At 35.8% G+C, this 16,781-nt stretch overlaps 1 long non-coding RNA gene across 1 annotated transcript; it reads left to right on the top strand.

Annotated features, from left to right (window-relative positions):
* Positions 1-315: 315 nt before the first annotated feature.
* Positions 316-6,452, top strand: LOC116436494. Its single transcript, XR_004237027.1, has 4 exons — positions 316-359; positions 1,713-1,774; positions 3,379-3,465; positions 6,150-6,452. It is a non-coding gene; the product is annotated as an uncharacterized LOC116436494 (long non-coding RNA).
* The last annotated feature ends 10,329 nt before the right edge of the window (positions 6,453-16,781 follow it).

Here is a 16,781-nt window from a genome sequence, read left to right as displayed (position 1 = left end):
TTTGGTGCTATGCTCAGCCTTCTACTTCTCCTCTGCATCCTGTTGTCAATGGCTTCAGTTCTTGGGGGTTTTAGGTATTAAATCATAAGTATACCAGTGATGAAAGAAGTATGGTGCTAGGTATTAATGGTTTCTTCCTCCTCACTCTAGGATTCACCTAGGCTCATTTTTTATGCATATATTATCATATTCCACATCCTCCTTTTACCTGCAAGTGCACCATACATCTGAATTTACCGTATATGCTGTGATTTATGAGTAATTGATTCTTACTCTTTTTTTTTGTCACGCCTGTAACTGGTTTTTTTTTTCCCAGCTCCCAAGGTTGCATTCCTTTGAGGACCAGTAGCTGAATGCTGGTGAGTGGTTTAAGGGTGCTGGGGTTTACTTTCACCTGGTGCCTGTATTTTCCTGGCCCCTGTGATCACCCTCTGCCTGCTTTTGCACTCCTGTTCCAGGTCTGCAGCCTGTCACAGGCAATAGCAGTAATGTTCTTACTGAGTTACAGTGCTACAGATTTGCCATACAGGGATTTCTGATCCAATTTCACATTGAGCAAAAATGTACTTTCCCACAGAAATATTACAGTACTTTGTGTAAAGGAGAAATATGGAACTGTTTTGACAGTGATTAAATAATATATTGACACTTCCACTTTCACTTTTTTTTTCCTACAGTTGACTCTGCTAGCCCAATATTTTTTAACTGGAAATTTTAACTTGTTAGTAGAGAATTAAAAGAACTTTTGCCAATTATATCCCATAGATTGTCAAATAAACCTTCCTAAACTGAATGCAATATTCTATTTCCTGATAATTACATTTTTTTTAATGTGATTTAGTTTCTCACAAGTGTAAATATCCTATGATAAATGGATTTACTGAAAGTTTCTAAGATCTATTACCATTGTTATGAATCCTTTTTCTTAGTTAGATTTAATGCCAAATTTATTGTCAGTATTTAAATAGGTGTGAATTCTAAAATACAAATTTTTATTTATAAAACCTCAAATTCAGCAGTTGAACAGTAAATATTGTATGTGTTGTTCAATACTTTTGTTTTATATGATCTTTATGCTAAAGTCCTTTTATTGAAAATGACTACTCTTCAAGACACAAAAGTAATTTAGTCTATCTATGATAATTCCAACTGAATTAATTAAAGTGGTCACACTCCCTTCTGAGCTTAAACAATGATTTTGAGCACCAGAGTGGCACTGTAGATGGAAAATTGTTGTGTAAACTGAAGTTAATATAAAAAGTTTCAAGATAAAACAAAATAATCCTTCATATTTTCTAAATCACCAGTAATATTATTTCAACAGCTCTACACTATGCTTTCAGAAATGGATGCACTTTCAGAGATTTTTTTTATCGCTTTGCCATGGTGATAAAGAAAATCTTCAAGATTACAATCCTTGGTTCAGAATATTATAGAGACTCTGAAAAAAGAAAGTCAATGCTTATGAGGCAAAGAACTGACAGAAAAAAGAGGAAAATCAAGAAAATAAAGATAAGGGAAATAACAGGAGGTTGCTTGTTGAGCGTAGTGACCTTATTTGCTGCTCTTAATATGCTAAAATTGTGCCAATAACAGAAAAAAAAAGGGGAAAATAAAGTCTTTTTAAATTCAATTTTTCAGCGCAGTGGTTGGATATTGTTGGATTTTGTTTCCTGCATCTATTCTCAGGACTCTTTATTTTTTCCCCTCAGGGTAATACTTTAAAATGGAACTTGTAAGCTAAAATGGAAAAACCTCACCTGATTATACATGGGTAAGTTATTGTTACTGACATGTATGCAAACTGCTAACTAGTGCTGTGTGCCCTTCATTCAGCCTGCATTATTTCCTTGACAAGCAGCACCAAAATTACTGGGCAAGAGTGAAATACAGCCCTGAACTAGTCTCAGAGCTTATTAAATATTTAATAAGTAATAAGAATCCATCGAAGGATGGACTTTTCCTTACCTGTGACAGCTCGAGGCAAGAATTGTTTTACAACTTGGCCTGAAAAGTGATTCTCTATGAAAATGACATGAGCATAAGAGGCAGGAAAGAGGAAAAACTATTCTATTGTTAGCATTTAAATATAGGGTAGTCTATGAAGAGCTGACTTATTTGCTTTTAATATTATGGGGCCCCAGGAACTAGGAACTATGACTGCAGACCCAGTTTTGTGCATTTATCTTGGTGTATGAGTTGTACAGACTGAGTTCACTAACATGGAAGGTTTTGATCCAGTTTCAGCTGAAATTTCCTCTTTTCTGCTTCTGCTACCATCTACTTAGTGCAATAGCTGAAGAGTTTTAGTGCTGTTGCTTCGAATGTAATTAAGAAGGAAAATGTTGCTCATTGCTGCTTTTGATGAAACATACATACATACATTCAGTATTGCTTGTAACTGTCCTTTTCCTGAATAAGAAATGTCGTCCTTATATCTATTCTGAATTTGCCCTCTGCTAGTTTAAGAACACTATCCCATGTCCTATTGCAGCAGGCCTCATTAAAACGTCCACCCCCAAAGAAGCCTGTATTTTGGTGACTATGCTAAACATAATTTGTTTTCCATAATTTCCTATATTGTATAAATCTGGATTATCAATTCTAACTTACCACTTTTGTAGCATTGAAAATTGTTGCTTTAAATATTTTTGGTTGGGTAGTGTAAAAATTGAAGAAGAAATGAGAGTTCCTAATAAATTACTAACTTCAAAGTGGCCTGAAGTAGAGAAATGAGAGACTAAAAACTCTGTGCTGAAAAATCCATGAAAATGGAGAAGATACTCAGATGAATTAGTGCCTCATCCAAGGCCTCTGAGCAGCAAGCACCAGTGCAGGACACAAAGGAAGAAATCGTATGTCTTATCATCACAGGCCCCATTGCATTTGTTGCCTTTTTTTATTTTTCTCATTAAATTAGATAAGGGCTTCTTTAATAACCAAGAAATTTTAGAACTCTTGCATTCTCCATATAATTAAGCATGTGGGAGACAGGGTTTCAAACCGTGAAAAAAACAGTGTAACAAAAATTTTGATGCCATAACTCTTGAGAGATGAAAGAAAACATTTATCTCTGATAAATTATAAGAATTAATCAAGTACTAGAAAAGGGTCTAAGAAATCCTTCAATTAAAAGTAACCCTTAACAAAACAGCTAGAAATGACTCAAGTAAAATTATATTACAATCAATAATTCAATGTATAGAAAGTACAGAAATACTAATGTAATACAAGAAAAGGCCCTAACTAGCAACCGAATGAAGAATTCAGAGCTCAGGAATACCAACAGTATACCAATTTTATCCAAATGAGTACAGGCTAAGAAAATTTGCATTAAAAAAAGTAAATATTAAAACAGTCAATTGGATCTGTTTGCAGGCAGCTACAGTGAGCCCTATGAAGATAAAAGAACTGCAGCACCCCTAGCACAGATGAAGTTTTTGTCGAAGCAGTGGAAAATTGAATGTAAGTGAACTATCACACTAAGGCTGCTGTAACATTTCCTTATTTAAAATGAAACAAAGGTGCACCACTGCTGTTATAGCTGAAGCAGAATTAACAATAAAATACAAGTAATGAAAAGCAAAATGTAAAAATTCCAAACTTCCAATGGTGTGCTTTTTACCACTAAATTTATATATAAGGAAGATAAAAATTAGAAAAGCTTTTATAAGTTAAGAAAAGAAAAAAAGGATGTTGTTGGGCTAAAATTGCATCTAGCCAGATAAAACAAATAACTGATTTTAATATTTGGGACTGCAAAGTTTATATTTTAAACACATATATTCCAGAATTATGTTCCTTGCTGAAGGGACATTGGGTCCAAAGAAGTATTAGAGTTATAAAGGCAATCCTAATGATCTGTTTCATGAGGCTGGTAGAGACAGAGACTGAGAAAACATAAATATGAGAGTATACATCTGATCATGTAATTCTCTCGAGTTGCTAGGCACCCCACTTCAGGATTAAAAAAAATTCCATACTGCTTCTGGAATCCAGAACCCAGGACAGACCCCTGTTCAGAACTAATCAGAATTCAGAAGACAAAATGCTGAATTAAATCATATCCACTGATATGAGCGTTCAACTAAGAGGAGTTTAGTCTCTCTGCCTACTAACTTTTGTTAACTTTCTTAGTTAGTCAGTAGATGAAATAGGTTCTGATATTTTAAGTTGACTAGGATGATATTTTTTTTCCCTGAAATGCGTTGGAGAGAATCATTAACTGGAAGAAATGGGGAGGTATCAGTAACTTCCAACAAGAGATAGAGTGGCCCTTTTTTGCCATCACAGAAAAAAAAACGTGTGAACCTTTGCCTTGGGGAAGGACCAAGACTGCCAGTTTTGCATGCACTGAAATCTTTGTTGAGAGCCCTAAGAGTTCAGTAAATATCAATCACCTACATATGGCTCCCACTGGACTTCAATGCACCCTGAACCTTTCACAACATGTGATGTTCACTGGGCTAACTACACTCACAACAAAGTATATGAGCAGCATGTTGTAGTTTTAGTGTCTAGTAACTATATAGTGTCTAGTAACTTTACAGATAACTTTACAGTGAAATAAGGAATACTTCCTGTCTTTGGCAGAGGTTTCCAGAAGTCTCTGTGGTATTTATAATGAAGGCAGAAAGATCCAATGATCTGATGAACTTTTGCACCTTTCAAGTTGAAAAAGTGCATTTAGGTGTCTCCAAGGGTAAAAAAGCTTGAGCAGCTCCAGGTATTGATGAATAGAGTGCATACCAGGGATAAGTTCATCTTGTCTTACATGACCTAGATTGTTCTCAGACAAACATTGCCCATAATTGATATCAGTGTGATTGATAAGTAGCTTAGTGAGGTCCTAAGAGACTCAAGGAAATAAGAAAATCCTTAAAAATGTTTAGACTTTTACCTTAAAAAGTTTAACTGTCAATCTTGACAAGATTATGGAAAAAAAAATAATTGTGCTGTATCATGGGTTATGCCTCATACTGGTTTTACATCTGCTAAAAGGAAATATTCTGTATAACTGCTAGTGCTGTTTTAAAAAGTATTGAACATTTTCTCTGAAGGGTCTTAATTATTTATTTCTTAGTAAAGCAGTGAATTTAGTATGGTGTCTGTTGTCTACCTACCCAGCACCGAACAGTAAGAAAAACAGAAACTAGTAACGAGTGCAAGATACTTAAGTATCTCAGTGGGGTAAAGAAATGTTCTCTCAGCTATTCTATCTCACAGCCAGAGCTGACTCGTCAAGCATGAATTATATCTGAGTAAGGGAAACTGAGACCTAGATCATTGCTAACATCTACACACAAGACTTCTACTGATTTTAATAGGAGTTACATACGTGGGTGTTTCTTGGAATTTGGCCTGCTCAACATACCATAATTACATAAAAAATCATGCTGACACATGGATGTTTCACATACAAAACTTGTATCCTGTACATTGAGCCTGACCTCAAAATTAATTTCATGTCCTTGAAAACTAAATTAACCACTTATCTTCACACCAGTTTCTGCTGGGGAAACCAAGATATGAGACAGATTGCAACTGAACTGTTCCTTGCAGCCTTCATTCCATCATGGGACAATTACATACAAGTGACTATCTCGCTGCAAGAAAAGAGGAGACCATGATGAATGTTGAAGAGGCTTCTTTTCAATTGGTTGCATCTTCATGGTTCTCCCATGATGAAGGTGTCAGCAAAGACAGCTGACAACATAAAACTATATCCACACAATTCTGTCAATAAGATTAAAGGAGAGAAAAAAAAATTAGATTTTAAGTTCTTATTGCCTACACCAAATTTAGTAACAATGTGTCTGAATAGATATTACATTTCATACAAAACATGGATCACATTGCATTAAATAAGATTCCAGTAAACTGAACATTTTACTTATGTATTTCTGAGAATTTAAATGTAAGCAGTAAGAAAGGCAGTACTATCCTCTTCAGTGCTATTTTTACCTCCCAGAACAGCATCTTTCTATGCCAAGAATGAAGATGTTGCTTGTTTGTTGTTTTCTCCTTGTTTTAACTATGTACCAAGGACAATCTTTGTTAGAGAAGCAGGTGTGGTGTAACGAATAACTAATGAATTCAGGAGGAAGGATTCATTGTGTACTTTCAATAAAAGGAACTTTCTTATTCAGTCTTTCAGGACCCGATCCAAGTTTCACTGAAGTCAACTTGATTCTCTGCTCTGATTATTCAGTACAGAATCATCAAAGTAAACAAGACATGTCCTAATAAGTTCCACAGGAGCTACGATCCTGCCTAAGGAAATCAATATTACTTCCGTAGCTGGTTGTATATCATTGTACCCATTGTGCAATGAGAACTTTTACCCTCAGGATTTAGACATTGAGAGCACTTATTTCATCTAGTCATCAGTGCACCAGTTCTCAAACTCCCTATGCGCTGAGAAATCCCAAATACAGCTGAACTTCACAGCCTGCAGTCTTCTAGTATCTTCTGTATCTTTGAGTTTCTATCAGAGTTTCTTGTCTCACAGAAAATTCAGAACTTCAGCTGATTCAGAAACATAAATACATAGATACATCTATCTAGATACATCAATATTCAGTTCCATGGGCTGTGTCCCGCTTGCATTCCCACTTATGGGTCCAGAAAAATAGCCACTTTAATTAGTGGAAGGGAAGGGAAGGGAAGGGAAGGGAAGGGAAGGGAAGGGAAGGGAAGGGAAGGGAAGGGAAGGGAAGGGAAGGGAAGGACTGTTGGGGAAGATGAAACAGGAAAGCCTTGTAAATATGATTGCCTGACAAAAGATTTTGGGAATATGAAAACTACAGGCAACATCGAAATGAAAGCCACTTTTGAAATACCAAGTCTTAGTTACTGAACAACTGGAAAACAATGGTATGGCCACTGAAGATAATCCCCTCTTGATGGAACAATACCCTCTGCTTGCAAGCGGTCCAAGGGTCAGAGCAGACCCTACTAGCTCAGCAGAAGGGGTCCAAAGAGTAGTTTTTAGAAGTTAAGATGTAACACTTTATGGTAATATAAGAACTCTTATAGGCTGTATGTAAATGCTATAGGATTTGTATCTTGTATTAGATTGGTTAGTGACAATTAGAATATTCAGTACAGAAGATGATTTATTGTATTGTAACCAGGACTTCAGACACTTCTATTCCATTCCATTCCTTCCTTACCTCCACTCTTGCTCTTACACTCTCTCTCTCTCTCTCTCACCCGTTCACTCTCTTGCTCTCTTGGGCCTGCTCAGAGCTGAGTCTGGCAGCTCTGAGCAGTGCCCCAATACCCACGCCTTTACAATAAACCGACTGTGTCCCAAGACCTGCCTATAGAGATCTCCCCGTCTCTGTCTCCGTCCCGACCGAACCCGCCCGAAACCTACAAAGGACTAATGCCCAGAAGAAGGGAAGGGAATGCCCAGACATTCTCTGACTCAACCTTATACATGCCTGTCTCTTTCTTGCCCCATGAATCTTGAATTCTATGTGCAAAATAGCAGTATTGGGCACTGCTTCTACCTGCAGAAGTTTAATATCTGTTGTTCTAAGAATATGGTCATGGATGATGTATGTTGATATGCAGATTGCACATTTTGTGGAAGAAATTTTTGATATTAATAGAAGAAATGAGGATATGTGTCTATAAGGAAGCAACTGAACAAGACTGGCTGTTCAAATTTTTTTCTCTCCCTTTGAGCATATGTGAAAGATCCACCGACAGTCTAATGCTTAATTCTTGTATAGGTAATTACCTCCTAAATAAGTTAATCAGCTTTCTTACCTTCTGAAAGGAAGCATGAGTAAAAGGCAATTTTTGACACTAACACCTTGACATGAGGAATAATGTAAAGTGACTGATGGGACAACATAAATAGCAATAAGCCACTAAGAAGATTCCCTCTCCAGTTCTTGCAAATGTAACTTTACATCAACTGCAGTTTCATTTCTTCAGCTACACTTTTTTGGCAGTAAAAAAACTTCTGAAGTACAATTTCTATATCTTTGACAGCTAGTGATGCTACATACTGTCTTTTACTGCTAATTATCCAGCATAATTTTCCTGGAATTCTTGTGGCTACTTGCAACTTCCTATTGAATTCCTGTTTCCAGCTACATTTTTGTTATTTTTGGGTGCTGCATAACAGTAAAAAAAAACATTCACAAAATTTACATACAGTAAACTTTACAGGTGATTATCTGAAAATCCGTGATCCTATCACAAAAGAGCTGATTGCTGCTGTGCTTTACCTTGACTGTGCGTGAGCTTGACTCTGAGGGCCACCACCAAGCTGCAGCTGGCACAGCTGGCAGCAGCACACCTGCTAAGCAGAGCAGGCTAATGAGGATATCTCACACCAGCACGCTTTTCTTTATGGTGGATAATATAGTGCTTCAGCAGAGGAAAAGTCCTTGTCTCCGTCTGCAAAGTCCGAACTCTGCATGGATCTGCTACAAGCCTGCTCACTGCTTGCCCTGGAATGACAGCTGCAGTTAGCAAACAGCCTTGCATAATGGAACTCTGTATTTAATTATTTATTTATTTGCCTTCCAAATACTCTTTTTCAAACTTTTTAATGCTTTTTTATAGAATTCTAAAATACAGGCATAGAAACCAATATATGTCTGTTTCTTCTTTACCTTCATATGTAGAAAATATTATGAATATTCTCCTCAGGTAGCAAGTATACAGCTGGTCACCATGGATTATGAAAACAGTCAGTCAATATTTGCTCACCTTGAAGTGAAGAAAGGTAGAATGGTTAAAAGTTAAATGTCTCCAGCAGACTTTTACATGTCAGTTATTGATCAGGTCTTAAGAGCGATGCACTGGCAAAGTCATACTATCTAAAGTGTCATATTGGAGAAAGCATGTTCTTCTAAATAGCCTGTATATTGTGTTTAGATATATTTTGCAGGCAAACACTTTATTAAATATGTATTGAATAAAATCTGTACAGATTTTCCATTTTCTAACAAACAACTACTTGTTAGTATTTTAGTCTCTGAAGAAAACAGACTGCAGGTCTCTGAGAATTTGGTTAACAAGTGCTTGGAGTGTGATTGCATGATAAAAAAACCCAACTTTTCCAATGATTTTTTCACATTAGGACACCCTAGGTATTAGCTGTTTGCATAGGTGTTGTGTATGTTCCTTATTGTATATAATGATTTTTTCACACTAGTCCTGCATCTAGGCTCTCATTAACTGAAAAGCGCTGCTCATATTGAACTGAGAATTAACTAGCAAAACAACTCATAATGTTTATGGAATATGAGACATCTTTACTACTTATGTGTAGAAACTTTGAATTGTAATTCTAGCAAAAGGGTAAATAAATAAGACTACCCAACATTTCCTTTTACATGATTCACCCTAATTAAACAGGCTTTCAGTGTTAATTGCCTAATATTTCACTTTCAGATTGATTAGGACACTGTTGTGTTGAACACTCTGGAATTTTGCCCATATCAGCTTCAGTTCTTTGTCTTTCTTTTATATTTTTTCAGCATAAGAAAGCTCTGAAGCCATCTTATTGACAGAAGTCAAAGCTTCATAACATTCAGACTGCATTTTTTCCCCCCAGATACTCTGAAAAGAGGAGGGCAAAAGTAACAGATTTTGAAGTTTCTTATTAACATAAACAAGCTGGCCATTACTGAGTTTAGAACATTTTGTCATTCCCTAAAGTGATACTCTGAAATAACTTTGATGCTATTCAACTTCTTAAATTGTTTAAAATTAGTGTAAGTGCTATAAAGCTGGTGACTAGTTATTCAATAAGTTAGATATTTATTTAAAGTAATACTTTTCATATATCTTTGAAGTCTAACAAAACTTTTTTGAAATTTAAATATATATATGTTTGTAAGGCTTTTACCCTACAAAATAATTTAAGTTTTAGTACTAAAGAAGAACCTAGAAATATGGTGACTTGTAAATAACGACTCCAAACTTTTATTGAAAAAAAGAAAAAATATCTCATGTATCTTGGAGTTCATGGAGCTCTGTGTTGCCTTAGACATTCTGCCTAACCTTTAAAAATAGCTAATAGTTTGGTAAAACATATCAAGATACTTGTATTGAAGAAAATATAGTTCTTGTACCTTTAGTGTTCATAAAGGCGCTTTGAATAATTGGAAAAATATCACTGTGGCTGGAATGTAGTTGTTACTACACTTACTTGTATTTGGTAAATTTTAGGACCTTGGATGCAGATTTCTGAAGCTACTAAGTTGACTGATTATTTTATTTACTTCATCATTTCAGTTCAACTATCTGAGTAGATAGTCAGAAGAATAAAATCTAAGTTATGTTTCAACCAAAGTTTTTACACATTTTTAATATATGGCACAGAACTGTCGTTTCCTGACAAAACTCTTTACCAGCAGATCAAGTTTATTCATTTACTGAAACAGTATCAGTAGCTGTCTTAAGTGAGGGGCTTAGGAGAAGCCCTCTGAACCAATGCCTCCTTGCACAAACCCAGAGGTCAATAATTTTTTAATTCCTCAGTTCTTCATTCTCCTCTTTCTCATTTTGTTGATTACGTCTGAGGAGACTCAGGCACATAAAGGGCACAAAGTAGATTTGATCAGGCCCAGCTAGAGAGTTTGGGAAAAAACTCCCAAACAGGGAGTTAGGGCTTGCACTGGACATTAATTCCATCAGCATAATATAGTGAAAAACAAAGCAGAGAAAAACAGTCATAACACAGTGATTCATATATCATCAGAAAGATGAAATTAGGAATAGAAACCTGCCAGCATTTTGAAAAAACCCAAAGACTTCCACTAAAGTTTTTGTAGAGATGTTTTCCAAATTGGAAATGAAATGTGATCCTGAAGGCCTTAGTAACAGCAAGTTCTATTTGTAACTCAAGTTTTCTCACCTCCCTGTAAGACAGGCTAAAAGGTTTGTTCATACCTGAAAAGGGGACTTTTAAAAGGTGTCTGTGCTACAGTTAATCGAAGCTAAAAATACATATCCTTTGTTTCTTTTGTAAACAAGGCTTGTTCTTACTCTGCTCGTTTGAAAAAAAAAAAAAAGAAAATTAAATTGAGTAATTAACAATGTCTTCTCCCTTATCCCATTATAGAAAAGCTTTTATTTCCCAAAAGAGGAGAACATAAGCTGCTTTAAACAAAATAGAGCATAGCTAGATAAATTGGTTGTAGGTTATGCACAATTGCAGCTGGAACTAGTTCTGCTTATATTCATTCTTTAAATGTGTGAAGTAAGCTAAGAAAACAAAGGATTTTCAAGTCCTCCACCCAGGGTTCCAAGGGTATCATAATAAAGCCACAGGTCAGGTGCTTCAAGACACACTTTATAGTACAAGGTACAAAAATGTACATGAACACAAAAGCTCAGTGCTTCAAAAGCCATGGTCAGCACAAGGTACGCAGCTTTCAAGAGCTGTTTCAGAGAGGCTGAGTTGTCGACTAGCGATTGTCAGAGGGAGAAAATTAAAATCCAAACCTCACTTTGTTTCATCTTAGTGCATTCAGTAGGTGCACATGAAGTGCCTGGGCCTCGTCCAGCTTTAGCCATACTTCAGGCTCCTTCCGCCCACCCGTGGCCTCTGCAGTGACAGGACTGCTGCCTTGCTTACTCTGCTGCTGACAGCAAACATTCCCCTGGCTATGGAAGTGCCTATTAGCAAATGGTGTTTAGGAAGAATCTGGGTGGTACAGAAATCAATAGCAGAGATTTTCATCGACTATAATGAAACTGGATTTCATGTTGCGAACCAGAATTCTTACACTTTAGCTTATTGCAATTCTTTTCATCAGCATTCAGGAGCTGAAAAGATTGATCCAATGGCACATTTTATTTTTAATTTACTTATGATGGAAAATGCTTTAATAAAAAGCCCATGTATGGCAAAAAAAATTGTGGGAACTTATTTATGAAATTAAGTCTGTGTCTCTACTATCTGTAGACACTCTGTCTTACTGGAAAAGCAGTTAGAACTTTTCTAAATGTATTAATATATGTTTAATAAATTTCAAGTCAGAATGAGGATATGAAGCTACCAATATTCTCTTGGTTTTTCTTGCTGTGAGCATCTGGAAGGGATATAAAATAAACAGATGAAATTAAAACCACCGCTGAAGTATATCTCTTTCCTTTTTTTAGTCCTAAAGTGATTAATGCTCAGCATCCCAAACTACTTCATTCTTTAGAATAAAAGTCACATGTTCTCACATTTATTGTTTAATTGATGGTGGGGGAAATAAAAAAGTATTCTGTTTATTTAAATGCATTTTAAATAATTCATCTGATCTGTTTGATAAAGAAACAGTAGAATAGTACTGGAAAACTAGTATTTAGGACTTTTTAGAAACTGATTCTTTCTTTCTTTCTTTCTTGGCATACTCTAATATTTCACTAAAGATAAAAGAGGTAATTCTTAATTTAAATAGAAATACAAATTTTTTAAATTAACAGTCAAAACACTCCAGACCATAAAAACAGTGTTTCAAGTATTTTGATTTTTTTAAAATGTTGTTCTTTCTTGCATTTATTAATGGAAATACCAGTAAATGCATTTATTTTAAGTATATAAATTTATATTAACATACTATCTACTCTGAAATCACTGTTTATACTGTTTTATCACTAGATATTAGGTATTATGAAATATTTTATATTCATAATGCATTTAAACTTAAAACCATTCAATTTAAAATATTTAGGCCAGTTTCGTTTGAAAAATATTGAACAGGATCTTGCAAGTCTTGATTCTGGGCCTGATCCAAGACTAGGGTATTTCCAGTGACTCAGTGGAGGGTGCCATCACACAGTGGCATGTTTTCTCAACTGATTCTGTCAGATCAAACTTAGATACCTGGTTTCAGTTGGTTACTGCACACTCTCTTTGTACTCAACAGAAAAATATCCCCAAAAATTTTAGGCTGTGATTCATGTGAGCCCAAGTGATGTGATTTCTCCCTAAGGACTCAAACTCTAAGTTTCTTTGCCTATAGTCCACTTATATTTTGGGTGCGGATGTGCAGACATTAAAGATGATCTCTCCTGGGTCAGAGGAATCGTAGCTTCAATACACCTTCCTTTATTCAAGATATCAAAATGAGCAATGTTTTTCAAAAGCCATAGGCCTTCCTTGCCTCATTAAAAAGGGCAATGACCTTCATATTCATGACCCATGTGTGAAGTGATTAAGCAGTGCAGCACAGCAGGAAATACCTTGCCTTGAATGTCATGAAGTTCTGAAGACAGACAAATTTATATTTTCTAAAATATTGAAGTGAGGAAAAACTCCCAGGTTTTTAGAGCACTGGCTACAGACACACAGTGCTGTATAAATGCTGCAGAAAGTATGTCTTTTATGCACTGCTTCCCTCTGCTTCAAGGTAGACCTGGACAGAAAAGCCTGGCTCTTATTTCTCTGTGGAATGAATACAAATCCTCAAAAAAGGACATCCTAATTTGTGAACAGCTTAGCTTTTGTTTAAGGTAATTTCTAGCTCACTACTAGGAAGTCAGTGAGGCTAGATAAGAGTTATTCCAATTTTGCTCATAATTTTTTTCTTTTTTTTAAATTTTTTTTTGTGAGGGAACATCACCCATAATACTTAGACCTGGTTGAAAATGAGATTGATTTCAATGTTCAAATAATAAACTGGAAAATTTAGGGGGACTATAAAATGTCAAATAGTAACACACATTTCCAGTCAAATAGATGCAAAGATCTTAAACACATCTTCTAATCTACCCAAGGATTTTATTTTAGCTTTCCACATTTATAGTAACAGGCACCTTTCACTCAAAGCCTAAGTAATCTTAGACCTTAATAGCTTTTCACTGCAACATGAATCATTTTTTCCTTTACTCATCCCCAATAATGGAAATGTGAATTTGAATTATTGGAATAAGAAAATTATAGGTAATTTATGTTTGTTGTAGTCTTGTTTCTATGATTTTGAGAGAAGATGGCCATAATTTGTAACCCTGGTAACAGAGACTGCACATCCATTTGTTAAATCTGACCCAACAAACAGCTTGTTCCTCTGGATTTTAGTTGGAGGGAAGAAAAAAAAAAAAGAAAAGAAGAAAAAATAAGAAAATGAGATTAACTCATCATTTGAGAATTTCTTTCTTGTTGTTATTGTTAATTATTCAAGTAGCATTAGCAAGTTAAATATTACAAAAGGATTTCAATAATAACCACTTCTGCTGGAGCTATATTAAATTGTCTCAATCTCAAAGGAAAAAATCTTCCTTTAAATAATGTCACTGAATAATAACACCAAAAATTACTGTCCATTGAAGAACACACTTGATCTCATCACATACCTAATCAACACCTCTTCAGATTGTTACCTAAGAGTTGGGTAAGTATTTACTTACAATTGCAGAAAACACAGAACTTACAGTGAGAGTAACTGCACAAGACGTGAAAAAAATCCTGCAAAGACCCCAATTTTTTGTGAAAGATGTGGATCATTACTCTGTTCTCACTGTAGCAAACAGAAATTGAAGTTCTTTAAAGCTTGCAAGAGGTGCCTTGTAACTTCTAGCATCTTGTCCTCAATTAGCATCTGTTTACAGCTGAAACATTGGTCTGTTAATTTAAATTGATTTGATGTGATGGAGCAAACTGTGTTCTAAATGCTTTTTCCTAAATCACACTCAATTAAATAAAGGGCTTGTGATGTGTTGATGGGGTATCAGTGCCCACAAGCTGTAGGGTTTGGCTGTATTATATAAATGTTTCTGTTTTAAAACCAGTCAATCTCTGTACTTGTCTGTGATATATCCTTTGAAATTGACTGTTGAAAACGTATTTATCCCCTGAAACAGTCCCATTCTAACCACCACATTCCATTAACCACCTTTTTCTCAAGCATGTTGATTTGTCTGTGAATCTAGTGTACCTTTTACCCATTACATGCCTTCATATATCCAGTATCACAGACATTTTGCAGAAAGTAGTGAATTTCATCCTCATAGTCCATTTACCAGATGTTTCTTCAGCTCCTAAATGGAATATTCAATTACCTAAGCAACTGTCACACTACTGAATTTTGCTAGTCAGAGGGTGCACAATCCCCTAAAATTTTTTTAGTGTTTTTTTTGTCATGTAAGTATAAAACAACCCCCCTCTACTGATACACAGACTTGTCGAGACTTCACTTGCACTCTGTCAAATCTGGATTGAATCTGGATCCCATAAGTTTCTACATCTACTAATACTAGCTAATGGCTGATCATAAATTCCAGGCAACTTCCTTGGATAAACTTCTTTAGTGCACAATCAAGTCAGATCCTCTGTATGTAATGGAACACCATATGGTGCTTCTGATAACACTGTGAAACCTGTGCATGAGCCTCCTTAAGACACAGCTGGCTAGAAAAATTTGACTTGGAAATTTTTGAAAAAATTTTTTGTGCTGCAGTGTAGTCTGATTTCCTCATGGCAAGGTTCAGGCACAATGCACAGGGAAAGGAAGAACCACTGACTCAGCTATGCAATTTCTCAAATATGCATATACACTTTCATATTTTAAAATTAAAGCACAAATGTACCTAAAATTCAACATCCCAGAAAACATTTACCATTCCTGTTCCTTCAGCAAGAGAGTGAACTCATGATTTAGGTTGTCTTTGAGACCCACAACCCTCTGGCCTGGCTGAACTGCGTACCTGGCTACTGAAGGAGAAACTTCCCTGTTTGCACCAAAAGCTTTCCCCTTTTAAACAGCCTGTGACTCTCAACCCTCTGGGCTTATGCTGCAAATTTTCCAGCTCTGACATGAACATGCACCCTTTTCCCGTCTGGGAAGAGCTGTTCAAATTCAATGGCCCTGCTGCTAGCGAGCACATTGATCCACTGGTGTAGAGCCATTAAGTGTTGATGGCCCTTGATTGCTCTGTCAAAGCTTCCCAGCTATAGTCTAGCTCTACGTGCCAACTTCCTGCTTTAAAATGAATGCTTTAAGCTGCACTTAATGTTACCTTCAAAATGAAGTGTAAAACACAGCAGCCTATTCATGAAACACAAATGGGAATTATACATTGACAACGACACAACCCCAAAGCATCACCACTTTTGTTGTGAATTAAAATAATGTCAATTACTCTTTTCCAGCAAGTAAGACTCGAAAATCTAGCAAACAAAATGAAAAGAGCAGAGTTTGAAAGAGTACCACAAGTGTAAATATGGAACAGAGAAGTCATCTCTGAGAAAATGCGTGGGTAATAATTCTCTGACTTCATAGCAAAAAGGCTGATCTCTTACGAGGGCAGAGCAAAATGAAGAGTTATATGCATCTCAAGTGTTGTCAATCATGTGTCCGAACTATTCTAAAGAGTGGAGTTTTAGATGAGAGTTTTCGATGAGCTCAGCTTGACTCACTCTTTGGCACAGTGCATGCTATTACTGATGATTTGCACGCTAAATCGATGAAAATTCCCATAATAAATTACTGATTTATTTAATCCCATTTCACTCAGGCAGGCATATAATTACTCACAGTTTTGCAAAACCACGAACCTGTTAAAATCCAAATATGTATGTAATCACCAGTGCTTCTCAGATTAGCTTTAATCTGTTGACTAATAACATGAAGATTGATATTCCCACTCAAACAACCCCTCTATCTATTGAAAGCATAGATGTATATTGAAACAGCAAATGGATTTCATATTTTATCCTCTAAATAGATGCCAGATGCTCAGCTGGTGTCACTTGGTAGAGCTCTGTTGAAGGAAATGTCAATTTATAACAGCTGGTCCATGTGACTACATGTCTAGGT

Source organism: Corvus moneduloides, chromosome 2 (assembly GCF_009650955.1).
Source record: "Corvus moneduloides isolate bCorMon1 chromosome 2, bCorMon1.pri, whole genome shotgun sequence".
NCBI classification, from domain to species: Eukaryota; Metazoa; Chordata; class Aves; order Passeriformes; family Corvidae; genus Corvus; species Corvus moneduloides.
Note: the sequence above shows the minus strand (reverse complement) of the source record. Positions and strands in the feature narration are given on the sequence as shown.